An 18,777-nucleotide genomic window follows, 5' to 3' on the forward strand; every position below is an offset into this window, starting at 1 on the left:
CATCATCCAGCATGTGGATATGTGACTTTCCTTTTTTTTTCCAGTTTCCTATTATATTACGATCTGCTTATGGGGGGGGGGGGCAGAGATATGGAGGGGAGAGAGAGAAAGGGGAAGAGGAACACAGAACTCTCATCTGCTGTTGCACTCTTCAAATGCCCTCCACAGTGGGAGCCAGACTGGGACTGGAGCCAAGAACTCCACCCAAGTCTCCCTGAGGATGACAAGACTTCAGTTATTTGAGCCATCACCACTGCCTCCCAGGGTCTGCACTGGTGAGATGCTGGAGTCAGTAGCTGGAGCTGGAAATTGAACCTAGGGCACTCTGTGTTGGGACACAGGCGTTTTAGTGACTAGGCTAAAGCCCACTTCCCATACTTGCTGTACAGTGCCCTATTAGAATTGTATGACTCCCTAATAGAACCAAATGCGGGTGGTGACAAATTCTTTCAATTTCTGTTTGTCATGGAATGTCTTTACCTTCGTTCATAAATGAGAGTTTTTCAGGGTATAGTATTCTGGGTTGAAAGTTCTTATCTCTTAAGATTTGAAATATATCTTGCCATTTTCTCCTAGCCAATAGGGTTTCTGATAAATCCACTGTGAGTCTAATTGGAGATCCTCTGAAAGTAATCTGGCACTCATGCACATTTTAGAATCGTTTCTTTATGTTTTACTGTGGAGAGTTTGATTACAGTGTTGTCATGAAGATCTTTTATGGTCACGTGTAGTAGAAGTTCTGTTTGCTTCCTGTACTTGATGTCCCTTTCTTTCTCCAGGTTAAGGAAATTTTTTGTTATTATTTCACTAAAAAATATGGAACACTTCACGAATTTGCATGTCATCCTTGCACAGGGGCCATGCTAATCTTCTCTGTATCATTACAATTTTAGTATATGCATACAAAACTACATTCAAAATGGATTAAAGACCTAAATCTAGGACCTGATAACAACATCAAATTGTTAGAAAACATTGGGGAAACTCTGAAAGATATTGGCACAGGAAAAGAGTTCTTGGAAAAGACCCCACAGGTACAGGCAATCAAAGACAAAATTAACAAATGGGAACACATAAAATTAAGAAGCTCTGTAATGCAAAAGAAGAACTCAGGAAAGTGAAGTGGCAACTGACAGAATGGGAGAAGTTATTTGCAAACTATGCAAGGATTACTAACCAGAATATATAAAGAGATCAAGAAACTCCACAACAACAAAACAAACAACCCAGTTAAGAACTGGGCCAAGGACTTCAACAGACATTTTTCAAAAGAAGGAATCTGAATGACCAATAGACACTTGAAAAAAATGCTTGGGATCAACAGCCATCAGGGAAATGCAAATCAAAACCACAGTGTGGTTTCACCTCACCCAAGTTAGAATGGCTTTCATATAGAAATCAGCAAACAACAAATACTGGTGAGGATGTGGGGATAAAGGTACCCTAACTGTTGGTAGGAATGTAAACTGGTAAAGCCACTGTGGGAGAAAGTTTGAAGATACCTCAGAAATCTGAATATAGACCTACCATATGACCCAACCATCCCATTCCTGGGAATTTACCCAAGGGAAATGAAATCGGCAAATAAAAGAGTTATCTGCACCCTTATGTTTATTGCAGCTCAATTCACAATAGCTAAGACAGGGAATTAACCTAAATGACCGTCAATTGAATACTAGTTAAATAAATTATGAGATATGCACTCTGTGGAATACTACACAATGGTAAAAAATATGAAATCAGTCATTTACAATCAAATAGATGAATCTGGAAAACATCATACTTACTGAAATAAGCTAGTCCCAAAGGGACAAATACCATATGTTTCCCTAATCTGTGGTAACAGAGCACCTAAAAAGAAATCTGTAGAAGTGCAATCGACAGTTTGAGAAACAGTGACTTGAACAATCCTGTCTTGAGGGTTGGTGAACAGTTTTTTTTCTCTTCTTCTTACTGTTTGTTGAATGCTTTACGTAACATAGAGTTTATCATATGTGTATAAAGCCAATTAAAAATAGATCTCAGTAACAAATAAGAGTGGGAATAAGAGAGGGAGGAGGAAGTTTATAACTGTAAAGCTGTATATTTCTGCATACATTCCTAGGGGCTTACTTCTAAGGGTACAGTTCAAAAACTTGCCATGGGACCCCAAATCCCATTAAGCTGGGAGGTAAAAATGCCACCTTAAGTGTTAAAGTGACCATATTAATTGTTAAAGTGATCATATAGATTGGAGTACATTTTAAATAAATCATATAAATAAGATTAAATGTCTGGTAATAAGAATAGATAGAATTAAAATGGAGAGAATATCCCAACATGAGAAGCAGTCCACACAGCAGACTCATAGAATAGCAATCACTTTACATAGCACTCTGACATCAGAATCAGCCCTTGAGGCATTCTGGTCTGGCTGAAAATCCATGAAAGGATTTCAGGTGTGGAAATCCAAGACACTCTGGCAAAAAATGCACTATGTGAAAGCTCTCTGTGAGAGAGATCCCACTAGAAAGAAATGGCCATCAAAGAAGGGTGTACTTTTCTCTAAAGGGAGCAGAGAACTTCCACTTTGGTATGGCCTTGTGTAAATACTGATGGAGACTGTGGATTCCAAAGGTTTCCATATCCTTGGCAGCTGATGTCAAGAGCCTCAAGTGATCACTGACATCATACATAAGAGTGTTGATTATTAATAATAGGACTCACTGTGCACTTACTTCCCACGTGGGCCTTCTTTCCTCAATGAGTTATATATATATATATATATATATATATATATATATAACTATAAAACTTGTTTTCAAATAGTTTGTGTGTGCGCGAACTGTTGAAATTTTACTTAGTATTTAGTTGGTCTTCTGTGTATAAAGTTAATTGAAAATGAATCTTAATGGAGAATGGGACTTGGAATGGGAGAGGGAGGAGGAGGTGGGGTGGGAGTGTGGGTGGGAGGGCAGGTATGGTTGGAAGAATCACTGTATTCCTAAAGTTGTACTTATGAAATTTGTATTCATTATGAAAGGTTTCTTTGCAGAAAAAAAAAAAAAACACAAACTCTTGTGTGTTTGTGAAAAGAAACACATAGAAGCAGACTGTGTTGTGTCATAATAAAGTGGGGCTGTTTCTTTCCCTTTGCCCCCCCACAGCCTGAGGGCTTCCCAGTTAGGGTATTCTGTCCTGGACCAGGGAGAACCCTGGGCAGCAGCATGCAGTGGTCCTGCCAGTCCGTGCTTCGTAATCTGAACTAGTAGGTGAGTGGTGCATGGGGCGGAGCAGGATCCGCATGCCCCTTGGAGGGATGTTGCCCCATTCCCACCAGCTCAGTGACCTCCAGGGGCTGTGCGTGGCTGTGTCATTTTCACTCCCCCAGGCTGTGGTCACTATGGCACCTGTGGCACAGCAGGTGAGCAGAAGGTGGCCTCTGACAGAGGATGAACAGGTTCAGTGGGAGAGATTTTCTTAATCATCACTACAAGGGAAAATGTGACTGTCAAAACCAGTTTCTGATGCTTGCCTATGAGTGTCTTTGTATTTCCCCTCTACTGCCTCTCACTGTGGTTGTAACTTCAGCACTGTTATCTCTTGCCTCCTCCAGAACTGGGAGGAGTCCCACCCTCTGCCTCTTACTCTGTTTATCCGTTTCAGTTACCTCCTCTAGCTTCAGAATTGTTTTATTCTCTCAGCAATGGCAGCCATTTCCTGGAGAGGGGAGGAAAGGTTCTCATCAGCCTTAGGTACTGGGTTTTGCAGAGCACATGGGTCCTTCCTAAGCCATCAGGGCGTGGACATCTTGAACACTGTCGGTGGTTTCTCTGTGAAGGAGCTCTCCCTCCCTTCTCCGTGCTGTTCCTTGCTCTTGGGTTTTGGCACATAGTCCCTTTCCTCACCATTGTACCTTGCAGTGTTGCTCTGAAGTTCCCTTTCCTGGCTTTTCACTGTTAAATCTGTGCTAAGGCTCCCGTCTTGGAGGCCACACATCAGGTCTTTCCTTAGCCAGGGCTTTGCGGACACTTCCTTTCTGTGCCCTGCCCCAACCCACATACACTCTCCAGAGTTTGCTCAGCAGGATTCTTCTGGTTCCAAAGCTTCATGCCAAGCTGCTTTGAACTTGTTTCTGAAAACTCAACTTTCTGCTGAAGATCTATTTCTTTGGTGAAGTTTCCAGTGACAGATGGTCCATTTTAACTTTTATTCTACCAACAGAAAATCCTATCATCCCAGGAGAGAAACGTGGACTTGGTAATGAGCTTTCTAGTGGGCTCTTAGGTTTAGCTTCTTTGCCGTCTTCCCTTGCTGGATGCACTTTGGATGAGGGCCATGTTCTATAGAACCATGTTTTGCACAGTGTTCTGTCTGTTCTCAGGTCTGGGAGTTGTGCTGGGATGATGAGGGGGAGGTGTGTTAAGCTCCAGATGACTTAAGTGGCGGGAAGTCAACTGGAGCATGTCATGCAAGTATGTGTCACAGTCAATGTTCTGAGATGAGTGACAGTTTTACTTGGCATGGATTTATGACTTAGACAGAAATATATGTATATTCTTTAACATCTTTTACCCACATTGTGTTGCGAATATCAGAAGGGCGATTTTCAGTGGGAATCCTGGTACTCCTTGGGGTGCTCTTTGGGAAACGCCAGCTCTTGGTGTGATTCCACGTCTCTGGCAGCAGTGTAACTGCTGCAAACTCACACAATTTGTTGGGAAACTTCAGAGATTCTTTGAATGTTGTTTCTAAAGGAAGTGGGAGTTAGGAATAGTAACAGCTATCAGGACAAAGAAAATAAACGCACATTTTCAGAGATGGTAAAGAGCTATGTATGGGCATTGTGGCTAGAAGTAGCCAAGGAAGGACAGTTTGCAAAAAGAGCAGTGATAGATTTATGGTCAGATTCGCTGCTGATTTCTTCCTCCCCTCCAGATGCCTTTCCAACACCATTCCTAGCAAGTGAAATCTATAAATATTTCCAGGGTATGTAGGTAGGGTTTCCTGACCACGTTTATGTTTATGAAGACCACTACAAGCCATGAAACTGTTTTCCTTTTTTGGGAGACATGTTGGAATGAGTTCTGTAAAATATTGGGCTATGCTAAGAGGAGAAGGAGGCTTGAGCATAGCCGTAGGCACCTGTTACTAGGTGCCAGTCATAGTTCCCCCTCCCTGGGGAAGTCCTCTTCTGGTTAACCCACATACTGTTCCTTACTTCCTCCTGCCTTCTCTGCTGGCTTCAGTTGCTGTTTTCTGGAATTAGATTATTTTTAGAGGTTATGCATAGTTTTCTGAAATCATATGACAAAAATGTGTGTATATGCATGCGTGCACATGCATGTGTACATATGTGCAATGCATGTGTGTATGTACATGCACACAGATTACTAGGAAAGAAATGCGGACATTTCTATCATGCTTTCACAGGGTTCTGGGATCCAGGAAAGTTAATAGTTACTTCCTGGTCGCTTTTTCAGCATGGTGTCTTTAAGTGACATATGGATATTTCCTTAGCCTGATAACTTGAGTACGGATTTGCTAGGGTTTGAATGTGTCCCCCCAAAAGCATGTGTTGGGAACTTGGTCTCTGGTGTGGCAGTGTTGGGAAGTGGGACCTTTAAGATGTGCTGAGACCATGAGGGCTTCCCCCAGATGGGTGAATTGCTGGTATAATTATCACAGGGATGGGTTCCTGCTAGAAGGTAAAAGTTCTGCTCCCCTCTTACCTTCTCTTTGCCTGTCCACCGTGGGATGGTGCAGCAACAAGGCTCAAACCAGACGCAGCCCCTCAGTCTTGGACTTCCCCATTCCAGAACTGTGAGCCAACACTTCCCTGTGATTATGGATTACCCAGTCCGTCGTATTCTTTTACAGCAGCACAAAACAGACTAAGACAGATTGCAGACTCAAAAGGCTTCAGCAGCCAGGGAGGTGAGATGAATGGCTGAGGCAGGTGATATACAAGACACTGGGGAGTTTTAGCAATTACTCCAGGACTTCAAGTTGGGGCCTGTAGGCAACTTTGAGAGAGGTGACTTGTTTAAAGGCACTCAGTTCAGCCCCTCAAATTTAAATCTCATTCAACAAATACGACTCAACTACTGGCTGAATATGGTGCATAAGTCCTGACTGTCTTTTATAACAGCTCTGCTTGTTGAAAATAAAAAAGAAAGAGTAACTTCCCCTTGCCTTTATTTTCTGCTTGCTGATTGGAATCATGGTACAGCAGTAGATACACTGGTAAGTATTTGGTGAAGACAGATGCCAGTCTAACAATATCTTGACATGACTTTCAAGGATAAAGTCCCTCCTAAGTGTTTCTTTGGTTCTAGAACAAAGCAGAGTCCCTACTGTGGATTATTAGCCATGTTCAGCACAGTCTGGCCTAGGCCCACCTCTCCAGCTCTCTGAACTACTATTCTCCTGCAGACTTTTACTGCTCCTGATTGTTCCTGCTCTTTTCCACGTCAGACTTTCCTTTATGCTCTCTTCTTCTCTGGTAGTCCTTTATCCCCACTTCCCTGGTGAACCTCTGATCAGTCCTTCATATTTGACCTAGTAGTATTTTGTACAGCCCCTCCATCCTCACTAGGCAGGAAGCTTCATGAGACTAAGGGTTATACAAACCATTTTGACTCTGTCGCCTCCTAGCACAGTACCTGATAGAGTTGGTAGGTGCTCAGTACACATGCCTGGGGTGGATAAATGAGAGCACCAGTGAGCAGAGGTAGACAGGCACCTGATGGAGCGACTTACCTCTTGGGTGGGATTTATAGAGGGCAAATACGTGGTGTATTCACCACATCCCAAGGCTGATTCTCAGGTTTGTACATCTGTTGAGATACAGATAAACTGACTCAACCAACCTAACAGGAGTCTAAGGTTGAAAGTAGAAGGATGTTTTTTGAATGGATCATAAAGCAACAACTTCTCTGTGATCAGATTGCAGAGGTCAGCACACCCAGTGTGTTTTCTTGGTGGACAATGATCAGCCCATAAAGCAGATGGACATTGGAAGTATCCTAAGAGAATGTGGAAGAAGAGCAAGACCTGATCCAGAGACGCCGTGTCCCCATTCGGGGATCAGGAATTGGTCACAGCAATCAACGTATTGGACAAGACAGGGTGATAGCCTTCTCTTTGGTGGTATTGGAAACAATCTGACAAGTTCTTCATATACTTTCTGGACTTCAGGTTAACCATTGCCTGATAATTTGTATCGTTTTTCCTCTGAAAACATGAAAAAAGACACTGACAGTCAACAAACTGAAGCATTCTTTCACATTTTCAAGCCTTCATACAATATCCAGACCTACTCTTTTTGCTTCTGAGCTCTGAGACACGTGATTGGTAAATGGAGTTCTGTACATGGTTAATTCAATGGAATGTGCATTGATTTCAATAAACTTTCAAAGGGTGAATTTATCTTGACCATCTAACTTTGATCCTATGTACTGAGTAACTTAATAATTATGAAATGATTGTTGATTAAATACATGGTGTTTTGCAAACACCATGTGTCAGTCCATTGGGTCTGATGTAACAAAATGTTTTAAACTGGGGCGTTTAAAAGGATCATGAACTTAGTTCTCTCAGTTCTGAAGTCTGGAAGTCCAGGATAAAAGTGTCAGCAAATTTGAGTTCTGGTAGGGTTCCGGTTCCTGGCTCTTAGGTAGTGCCTTCTTACTGTATTTCACATGGAAGGACAAGGGAGTTCTCTGGGGTTCCTTTATAAGGGCACTAATCCCACCATGAAGTTCCATGCGTGTGCCCTAATCACCCACCAAGGGTCCTGAATCCTTCACCTTTCCAATTGTGATTCCAATATTTGAAGTTCAGGGGGACACAGACATGCAGAGAGTAGCGCCAGGCTCTTAGGAATTAATACCAATGACATTTCCTGGTGAAAGGGGAGGAAACAGAGGCTATGATATTATTTAACTTTGGTTAATTGAAGTCACATTGAGATAAAATTTTTCATAGTTATAGAAGTATATACAAATATTGAACTGTAGTAGATGACCTAGTGATACAATAAATGTTCATAAAAGCAAACGTATACTCTTTTATTTAAAAAAAAGATTTATTTATTTATTACTTGAATTATTACTTGAAAGGCAGAATTACGGAGAGCAGAGGCAGAGAAGTCTTCTATCCACTGGTTCAGTCCACAAATGGCCACAGTGGCCAGAGCTGGGCCAATTCAAAGCTGGGAGCCAGAAACTTCTTTTGGGTCTCCTACGTGGTAGTGAGGGCCCACGCATTTGGACCATCTTCAACTGGTTTTCCATGCCATAGCAGAGAGGTAGAATGGAAGTGGAGCAGCCAGGACTCAAATTGACGCCCATATGGGATGCCAGCACTGTAGGCAACAAGTTTACCTGCTAAGCCACAGCACAGGCCCCAAACCTATGCTCTTTTAAAATTTATACAATACTAAACTTCAATATTTCATGTAGCAACTGACAAAGAATATACCATTAACTTTTAGCCCAGGAATAAGCACCATTTCTAGAATTAGGATGCAGCAAAAATTGATGTCACTTAAAACAACCGTATTGATCTTCTATCTGGGATCTCATTTAGGCAACCAAAATATTGCCATGTTCATTCATATTTAGAATTTTGGAAAATGTAATTACATGTGGATTTTAAATGCCTTCTAAACTCTGGCTTGAAACACAAGAACACGATCCTCAAAGCAGGGGACTGTGACTATATCATACAGTTTCTATGCATTGGCCGAGTCTTTAGTAGGAGTCGCATGTTTTGCCACAAGGATAGTAACCCCACAAAGACTGTGGAAACCACAACATCACATGATTTACTGCACGTGAAAATACAAAGCAGAATACCTGCTTTATGGTAACCATGGCTTACTGTCATATAAATAAAAGGGATGAATGGATGTTGGTCAGGCAAAATAGAAACTACTTTTTATAATTCTCTTTATATACTTCACATGATTTTTAGTTTGTCCTGTGCAGCTGGAATACATAAAAGTGCCAATCAATGTCCCATAGAGTTGTTATTTTTACAGATCTGATTAGTTTAGGAGTCTTAAAATGGGGAGATTACCCTAGCTGACTCAGGCAGGCATTAAACGTTATCAGGAGAGGTAGTAGGAGATGGCACAGGCACACAGAGGAGAGGGTGATTAAAGAGAACAGAGGTTTGGAGATGCCGCTGAAATTGAGAGTTGGAGTGATGTAGATGCAGGGGCAGGGAGGGAAAAGGAGTGGAGTTCACTCTAGAGCCCCAGGTGAAGCCTCTGAGACTTTGACTGGCTCAGTGAAGCTGATGCAGGACATCAGGCCTCCAGAAATGTGTTTTGGTCACTCCATTTGTGGTAACTTGTTACAGTGGCCATAGGGAACTAATACAAGTACGTCAGATACACAGTGCTTTAGCATTTGAAATCTTAGAGATGTACCTCAGCTTGGTGAGGTGGGGGGATGGGAGGAATTTGGATTCTGTTTTCTGTTCTGCCACTAACAGCTCGCTTCCTTGCTGCTGCTTATCATGTATTTTTTCTCATGAGGGAATGAGGATCCAGCCAAGTTAAAGACCATGCCGTAACCTACTTTACAGTCAAATGGATTCTCATTTTAAAAATTTTTTGGCAAGAAAAGTCATTTGTTATACTATCTACTAGATGTTCTCCTATGTGCATTTCTGCTTTCAATTGTTATATCTTAAATATAAATATGTTTGGTGTGATGTTCTTTTTTATCTTTTTTAAAGATATATTTATTTATCTGAAAGGTATGGTTACGGGGAGAAAGGAGAGACAGACAGAGATGTTCCATCCAGTTGTTCAGTCCCCAAATGTGGGCTTAGCCAGGTTGAAGCCAGAAACCAGGAGCTTCATCTGAGACTACCATGTAGGTGCAGGGGCTCAAGTTTTGGGCTGCACTCTGCTACTTTTCAAGGCACATTAGCAGGGAGCCAGATGGAAACAGCATCCCTATGGGATGCCAGCATACGCCACAATGCTGACCCCATGATGTGCCACGTTTAAATGGATTTGATGTTATATGAGTTTTTCTAACACTGTGATGGCTCACTGTTCCTGTGCTCCTTGACATAATATGTATTTCCAATTGTAGTTTAACTGAGAGAACTGCACTGTCCAGAGACCTGGAAATACAACCATTAGAATTGATTGTTGCATAGGATTGCCCAGATAACTTTCCCGAAGACACAGGACGAGCGGGCTTTGGAGTTGTTTAGCTCTCTGTTTATAGACAGACATTCTACCTATACCATGATGACACCACCTTTCGCTCAGCTGAAAGCAGCAATATGCCTTTTAACTCCAGAGGGAAATTTTGATTTCTTACAGATTTAAGAAAGGAAAGTATGGAAAATGATTAAAATCAAAAGCAGGGCATACAAGGGGCAGATTCCTCCAAGGAACCCGAGTCTTCACATAATGTGATGTAGCAGAGGCTACAAAAGTGACAAATCGTCATAGCCAGGCCTTTGCAACTTTAAATTCTACCATGATCCCTTGGTGTTGTCCCACGTAATCATTATGGAGAGTCTGTAAGTCAGCTTGCATTCTGATAATACAGATCATTATATTTTTATAACCCTATAGCTGGCAATGAGAAGGTAAATGTTAGCAATTTTCAAAAAATAGTAGATAGATGTGTGGAACTCTAGGTAGGCGTGTATAGTCACCCTATGGAAATAGTACTTATGGAACTTATGTGTTAAGTATGATACAACTTAAAGTTTGTCATTTGCAAAGTTACTTCCAACTGAAGTGTTTGAAATTTTTATATTGAAGTTCCTATGTATTATGTGGATTCAGTCTATCTTACCTAGTTACTGCATTTTTTTTTTTTTGGAAGAGAGGCATTTTTAGGTCTTATGAAAATAAATATATGAATATATTTTTGATAATTTAATATTAGCTCATGGATAATTTTAAAACTCATAGAAAATATTTGAAATGAAACCTTTCAAAGAATGATAATGTATACTTTATCTTGTTTTGATTTCAGACTATCTTTACAAATTCAGTTGTTTCAATTTTGTGGAAATGGCGAAACTTTTGGGGCTTACAGAGTTAGTATCTATTACTTTTCATTTTTTAATATGTTAGCTTGGAAGACCACTGTACCTTTCTAAATATTTATATTTTTCAGTCATCCATTAATTAGAATGCAAATATGAACTGACTTGGAATTGCTTTTACACATGGCTCATCCATTCCACTGTGGCCACGTATCCTGAATTTTAGCTTATTTTATACTTTCTAGCTGAATTTTGCTTACTGTATTGTGTCTTCATTAAATTCCATCTATCTGCAAAGCAGACAGCAAAACACTTATATAACAATGAAATACATTAAAAACTGATCAAAAGTTCATGAAATCACTACTCATATTTCTGCTTGAGTCATTTTATGAAGATCATCTACCACAAGAGGGATATACCTACTAAAAATTCCTCAATCTGAAGTTATGCATATATGTATGAGTCTTCCTCAGATGATCTCCAGTTTCAGATATTAGACTAGCTCAGATTTCCATTTCATATGTTGATAGAGGCACTGTGCTAGTCACTGCAATATTATCCCATCTATCAGTAAGAATACTACTGGTGACAGAGAACTATTTGTTAGTTAATCAAAATATAAGATAAATTTTTATCCAACAATGTTCCCATCTCAAGACTATTATAAAAATGCCAATGGAAGCAATTCAATGAAGAAAGACATGTTATGGTTGTTCAAACTATTCATGAAATTTAAAAATTTAATTGTTTTACAGTACAGTCAACTTGAAATCTTCCTTCTGGGAACTGCAGAGTAATATAATCTCATACCTTTAGAAAAAAATAGAGAAATGATAGGTTCTTGGAAGAAACGAGGAGATATCCAATATGTATAGATTTGGAAGATTATTTAAAGATAAAACCAAATGAGTGTTTTGGACCATAGTGAAATAAATATAGCACTAGCCATCTCCAAATGTAGCTTGGATTGCTTAACTTTTTTAAGAAAATATTCATTTGAGAGGTTGAGAGATAGAGAAGGACAGGCAGAGAGACTTCCCAACCACTGGTTCACTCTTCAAATTCCCACAGCAGCCAGGATTTGGGGTCTGGGCTGGGGCTGAAGCGGAGAGCTGGAAACTCAATCCAGGTCTCCCATGTGTGTGGCAGGAACTCAACTACTTTGAGCCATGACTGCTGCCTTCCAGAGTCTGCAGTAGCCTGAGTCTGGAGTCAAAGCCAGATTTCCATATCAAATCTGGGAACTTGCATGTGGAATGTGGGCATCCCAACCAGCATCTTAAACAGTAGGGCAAATGCCAGCCACCAAAGATTTATTTTTGAGACAGTTGGGATGGGTTGCTCCAAAGTTTCTCACCGTTAACTGAAAGAAATTAACTGAGAACATAATATATCCTAGGGTTTCACTGTTACAGGACCTTTGGATAGAAAATATAGTGTATTGAATTAGTTTCATTGCCTTACTGATTCTGATGGATAGGTGGGTATAGAGACTCATTAATGTACTTGGCTAACAGATGTTGTTCAATCTGTTGGTAGCATCAGCACAGATGGGCTGAGTATGTAGCCTGCCAACAAGACAATAGATGAATTTCATCTTGAGGACTCTATTACCATTGACTACAGAAGTACAATTGGCCAACAAAGATCTAAAAGTGCCCAAAAGATAATATTAAAGTTCAATAGCAGAAAATATTAAAGGCAACAAATGTTGCTTGAGCATATGCTAGGGGTCAGGCATGGTTTATGTCACATTCTGAGCTTGTTAGGATTTACAGGCCTAAATGCAAGTAACTATGATACAATTCAGAATACAAAGTCCATCATGAAAACAAGGACAAAGTCTACCTGGAAAGATTAAGTCGGACCACAAGGGCAAGCTTAATGGAGAAGGTGAACTCCGCCTGGATCCTTGAGCTGTGGTGGGATTCATACAGGCAAACCTAGTGACTCCATGGTGGATGAACAGAACTGAGTGGATGAAGCGATGTGGGCAAGCAAGACTGTGCCTATGCTATCTACGTTGCATAGATACCTCTAGAATAAAGTAGAGCATGGAGCAGTAACAGTATATCAGGCTAAGAATACAGACGGTGTTTAATGTGAAGCTAAGGATTTTGCTGCATATGCAAAGAGGATCGATTAAAGTGCTTTGAGCAGGAAAATAACCCCATTAATGTGATGCTTTATGAGGACATTCGTGTGGCAATATGGAAGGGGTATTGAAGTAAGCTGATTGCAGGCAAAGCTGCTACATACTGTCTAAGATTACAAAGTTATTGCACTGGCTTACATCAGTGCTAATGAAGACTTCAGCTTGGGTAGTGGTCCTAGCAAAATAAAGAAAAATATACATCATGGGTGAACAGCCATTTGACCATGACTTAAAAAAATTAGTTCAACAGATATTGGAGGTACTGGAACAAAGCAGGAAGTGGCTATCATTTTACATAACCACTTATTTTTTAAGAAAATCTTAACTTAGCAGGTGCTGCAGCTCACTTGGCTAATCCTCTGCCTGTGGTGCCGGCACCCCGGATTCTAGTCCCGGTGGGGGCGCCGGATTCTGTCCCGGTTGCTCCTCTTCCAGTCCAGCTCTCTCCTGTGGCCTGGGAAGGCAGTGGAGGATGGCGCAAGTCCTTGGACCCTGCGCCCACATGGGAGACCAGGAGGAAGCACTGGCTCCTGGCTTCAGATCGGCGCAGCTCTCTGGCCGCAGCACACCAGCTGTAGGGGTCACCTGGCGGGGTAAACCAACAGAAGGAAGACCTTTCTCTCTGTCTCTTTCTCTCACTGTCTAACTCTGCCCGTTTAAAAAAAAAGAAAAGAAAATCTTAACTGAACTTTAACTACAGGAAATGCACGGGTGGGGAGGGAAATATGATTTATTAAAGATATTTAAAATATTGAAATTCTTTTGAAAATATAAAATATATTGTTTTGTTTGAGACTCTTTAACTTCAGTTTTTGCAAAATCATTTTGATTTTTGAGTTGTAGATCCATTTGGTGGTCTTTGAAGTGTGTGAAACAGAATGCTATAAAAAAATCAAGGGGAAGGCTTGCTGGTGTTCCACTGATAGAATTCCTTTGCTTGCATTATAATGTCCTTGCTGATGTGATGTTTTTCTTTTTTTCTGGATTTCTGTTCTCCCTTTTCACTGGTCTGATGAACACGGAGGTTGTGTGAGTAGATGGCGTTTCTAAACACAGTGGATTAGGAAGCATAGGAGCCTGCTGCAAGGGGAGGAGTTGGGATACTGGAGTATAGATAGGCTTCTGTGGACATGGAAAGGGAAGAGGAGAGAAGAAGTGGTGGGGGCAATATTGTTCAAGGGATTTAAACTTCAGTACTTGAATCAGGATAAGTCTACATTTACCTGGGATTGCCAACTTAACTGTGTGCCCAGTATGTTAAGGAGGTTGCATATTTCTTCTTTTAGTAGATAACAAGGCTCTTAAATACAAGAGTTTGAACTTGTTTCTCTAGAAATCAGAAATCTATTAATGTACCCCCTAACTGTCACTCCCCCAGGATGTTGTCCTATGCATTATCATATCCTCTGTCACAGAGCACCTGCAATAGACTTCTTATAACTCCTTTACCTTATGGACTGCAGCTAGCTAGACAAGTGGTCCTGGGTAAGTTACTTAAAACTTGGTAAAGGGATGAAAATACTGCTCACCTCATAGTATTGTTCGAGTATTAAATGAAAACATGCATTTAAAGTTCAGTTCAGGGCTTGCTACAGTAAATTCTAATTCAGTGTAATCTATAATTACTGTTGTCTTCTATGTTTTCTATGACAAGACCATTAATGGAATCATATTCATGTATCAGTGTATTGCTTTGAACTTTAGAGTAACAAAGTGAGTCCTTCTTAGTGATTAATTGCACAAATCTAGGTATTATCATAAACATTTTGGCAGCAAAATATCCTGATACTCAAGCTCTTGACTGATTGCTTTGACAGTGGTAAACGTAACCATAGACTGTTTTTGAGCAAACTTTGCAGTCAGACATATTTTATATAATCATTTTCACTGACTTTGGAATTTAAACATTCTACTCACTTGTCATGTGAGTTTTGTGGTTATGTGAAATGGAAGACTGGAGTGAAATGAAGAAAAAGAAATAATATAAGCTATATTTGAAGAATACAATGTATTCTTTTCTAATATACACATTATAGCAGGTTTATAATTTGAATTTAAAATCAGAGCTGAATGTCCTTGTAAGCCGTTTACTCAATTTTTGAGGGAGAAAATACTATTCTCAAACGTATCATGAAATGACATTCAATTTCCCACCCACCAGCCTGTGTTGATTGAATAGTCATGAAGGCTCAGGTGCAACCTCTTGAAAGTAAAGCAGAAGTAAAGCTATAAATACAATAGGCTCACTGTTGGTAGAAAGTTTGTGAAAAAGGAAGTTACTTCTCTAGATAACACATAAATTGGAAGGGTGGGCATGGTGGTGCAGTGGGTTAAGTTGCTACTTGGGACACCTGAATCCCATGTCGGAGTGCTGGTTCAAGTTTTGGTTCTGTGCATCCATTCCATTCTCCTGGTCATGTTCCTTGGAAGGCAGCAGATAATGGCTCAGGTACTTGGGTCCCTGTCACCCACATGAGAGATCTGAGTGGAATTCTGGGCTCCTGGAGTTCTGGGGTTTGACCTGACCCAACCCTGGACATTACAGGTATTTGGAGAGTGACTATAGGATGGAAGATTGAGCCCCTTCGCCCTACCTCTCTCTTTCTGTCATTCTGCCTTTCAAATAACTAACATATTGGCTAACTAGCTAAATATTTTAAAAGCATGTAACTTGAAGAATAGCTTATGCAGTATTCAAAGTGCCAGAAATGTTATACAAGAGTCATGATAAAGAATCATAAAATGGTCTTGCTCTTATGTCTGGCAAGCCAAGAAAACTAAGAATTTAATAGTTTCTTATACCATCAGAAAAATTAATTCAAAATCATTCTTTTAAAGAACTAACCGTATCTTCTTAATCATTTCCAAAAAATTTTGAAAGAATAGGAAAACTTCCACACTCATTCTACAAGGTCAGCATTATCCTGATTTCAAAGCCAGGTGAGGGGATAACAAAAAAAGAAAACTTTAGACCAATATCAGATGCACAGTATCAGTAAAATACTGGGAAATCAAATCCAGCAGCACATCAAGTGGGATTTATCCCTAGTATCTAAGGATGGTTCAATACATGAAAATTAGTAAATATATTACATCAACAAAGTAGAGACTAAAAATAAAAAGAGATCTCCTTGTTAGTGGCCTGGGAAAGGCAACAGAAGATAGCCCAAGTGTTTGGGCCCCTGCCACCTACATGGGAGACCTGCATGAGAATCCTGGCTTCAGCCTGGCTCAGTGCTGGCTGTTGTGACCATCTAGGGAGTAAACCAGCTGATGGAAGATTCTCTCTTTCTCTCACTCTCTCCTCTCTCTCCCTCCCTCTCTGTAACTCTACCTTTCAAAATAAATAAATCTTTAAGGAAAAGATAATCTTTTTTATGAAATATTCTGTTGATATTTGGCTAGTTCACTTTAATTGCATAATTTACTTTTTAATTTTTTTTTTTTGACAAGCAGAGTTAGACAGTGAGAGAGAGAGAGACAGAGAGAAAGTTCTTCCTTCCATTGGTTCACCTCCCAAATGGCCGCTACAGCCGGTGCGTTGTGGCTGGCGTGTTGCACCGATCCAAAGCCAGGAGCCAGGTGCTTCCTCCTGGTCTCCCATGCGGGTTGCAGGGCCTGAGTACTTGGGCCATCCTCCACTGCCTTTCTGGGCCACAGCAGAGAGCTGGACTGGAAGAGGAGCAACCAGGACAGAATCCAGCACCCCAACCGGAACTAGAACCTGGGGTGCTGGCACCACAGGTGGAGGATTAGCCTATTGAGCCACGGTGCCGGCTGAAAAAGATAATAAGTGCAGAAAAATATTCAGTAAAATTCAACATCTCTTTCTGATGAAAATCCTGAACAAATTAGGTATAAAAGAAACATGCATGTGAGATAAAGCTACAGAAAAAGTCATAATGAATGCAAAAAAGCTTACATAATTTCCTTTAAGATCTGGTGTAAGACAAGATGTCCACTCTTCCCACTTTTATTCAACATAGTACTGAGAGACTTAGAAGAATTACATGAAAAAAAGGAAATAAAAATCATTCAAATTGGAAAGAATAAAATAAATTTTTTCCTGTTTACAGGAAGAATGACTTTATATATAGAAAAACGTGAAGATAACTAAAAAAATGGTTAGAACCCAACAAGCAAATTCAGTAGAGTTGTAGGATATAAAATCAACATAAAAACTAAACAGATTCATTAAACCGTATAAAATTGCTGAAAAAGAAATCAAGAACTAAGAATGTAAATCCAATTTGCAATAGCTCCAAAAAATTTAAATACTTAAGAATAAATTTAACCAGGCTGGTGCCGTGGCTCACTAGGCTAATTCTCCATCTGTGGTGCTGGCACCCCGGTTTCTAATCCCAGTTGCTCCTCTTCCAGTCCAGCTCTCTGCTGTGGCCCGGAAGGGCAGTGGAGGATGGCCCAAGTGCTTGGGTTCCTGCACCTGCATGAGAGACTGGGAGAAAGTTCCCAGCTCCTGGCTTTGGATCGGCACGCAGCGCTGACCGTGGTGGCCATTATGGGAGTGGGGGAGTGAACCAACGGAAGAAGACCTTTCTCTCTGTCTCTCTCTCACTGTCTAACTCTGCCTGTCAAAAAATAAAAAATAAATAAATTCAACCAATGAAATGAATTATGTCTACAATGAAAATCATAAAACACTAATAAATGAACTGGATGCAAGAAATTGGAAAGACATCCTATGTTCATGGATTTGAAGAATTAATATTGTTCAAATGTTCATATTATCCAGAGTGATTTACAGATTCAGTATGGTTCTATGAAAATAATATTTTTCGCAGAAATAAAAAAAATCATATGAGACCACAAAAGACTCTGAATAGCCAGCAGTCTTGAACAAAATGTACAAAACTGTAGGCATCACAAAACCTGACCTCAAAACATACCAGCAAAACACACTATAGTTACCAAAACAGCGTGGAACTTGCATAAAAACTACAAACGGAGCAATGAGATAGGATAAGGAATCCCCAAATAAATACAGGCATCTACATCCAACTTATCTTCAAGAAAATTGTCAAAACACATACACTGGAGAAGAAATTACATTTCCATATGTAGAGGAGTGAAACTAGACTCCTATCTCTCATCGTCTCCAAGAATCATTTCCACATGGATCATAGACCTAGTTGTAAGATCTGAAACTATAGAACCACTAAAAGAAGCCATAGTGGAAACACTTCAAGATATTTTTATGGGCAATGATATTTTGGATAAGATTTCAAAAATCACAAGCAACATAAGAAAAAAAGAGACAAATGGGATTAGATCAAATTTAAAAGCATCTGTAAAACAAGGGAAAGAATGAACAGAGTAAAGATACAATTTCCCCAGTGGGAAAAAGTATTTGCAAAGTACTACGTGGAAAAGGATTAATTTCCAGAATATGCAACTAACTTAGAAAAACGCAACAACAAAAAATCAAATGTGATTTTAAAAACGGACAAATGTTCTGAATACACACTTCTCTAAAGGGCTGTACAAATGGCTAACAGGTGTATGAAAAAATGTTCAGCATCAATCAACAGGGAAATGCAAATCAAAACTACAATGAGGTATCATATCACTCAAGTTGGAATAGCTATAAT

At 40.1% G+C, this 18,777-nt stretch overlaps 1 long non-coding RNA gene and 1 other non-coding gene across 2 annotated transcripts in view; one reads left to right on the forward strand and one right to left on the reverse strand.

Annotated features, from left to right (window-relative positions):
• Nucleotides 1-10,844, forward strand: part of LOC127487367 (uncharacterized) — a 334,927-nt gene extending 324,083 nt beyond the window's left edge. The window contains exon 5 of the long non-coding RNA XR_007914179.2: nt 6,928-10,844. This is a non-coding gene — a long non-coding RNA (uncharacterized lncRNA). The remainder of the gene's footprint in view (nt 1-6,927) is intronic.
• LOC127487376 (U6 spliceosomal RNA) lies at nt 811-916 on the reverse strand. The gene has a single exon (XR_007914202.1). It is a non-coding gene; the product is annotated as a U6 spliceosomal RNA (small nuclear RNA).
• Nucleotides 10,845-18,777: the final 7,933 nt, after the last annotated feature.

The sequence above is a fragment of the Oryctolagus cuniculus genome, chromosome 8 (assembly GCF_964237555.1).
Source record: "Oryctolagus cuniculus chromosome 8, mOryCun1.1, whole genome shotgun sequence".
NCBI classification, from domain to species: Eukaryota; Metazoa; Chordata; class Mammalia; order Lagomorpha; family Leporidae; genus Oryctolagus; species Oryctolagus cuniculus.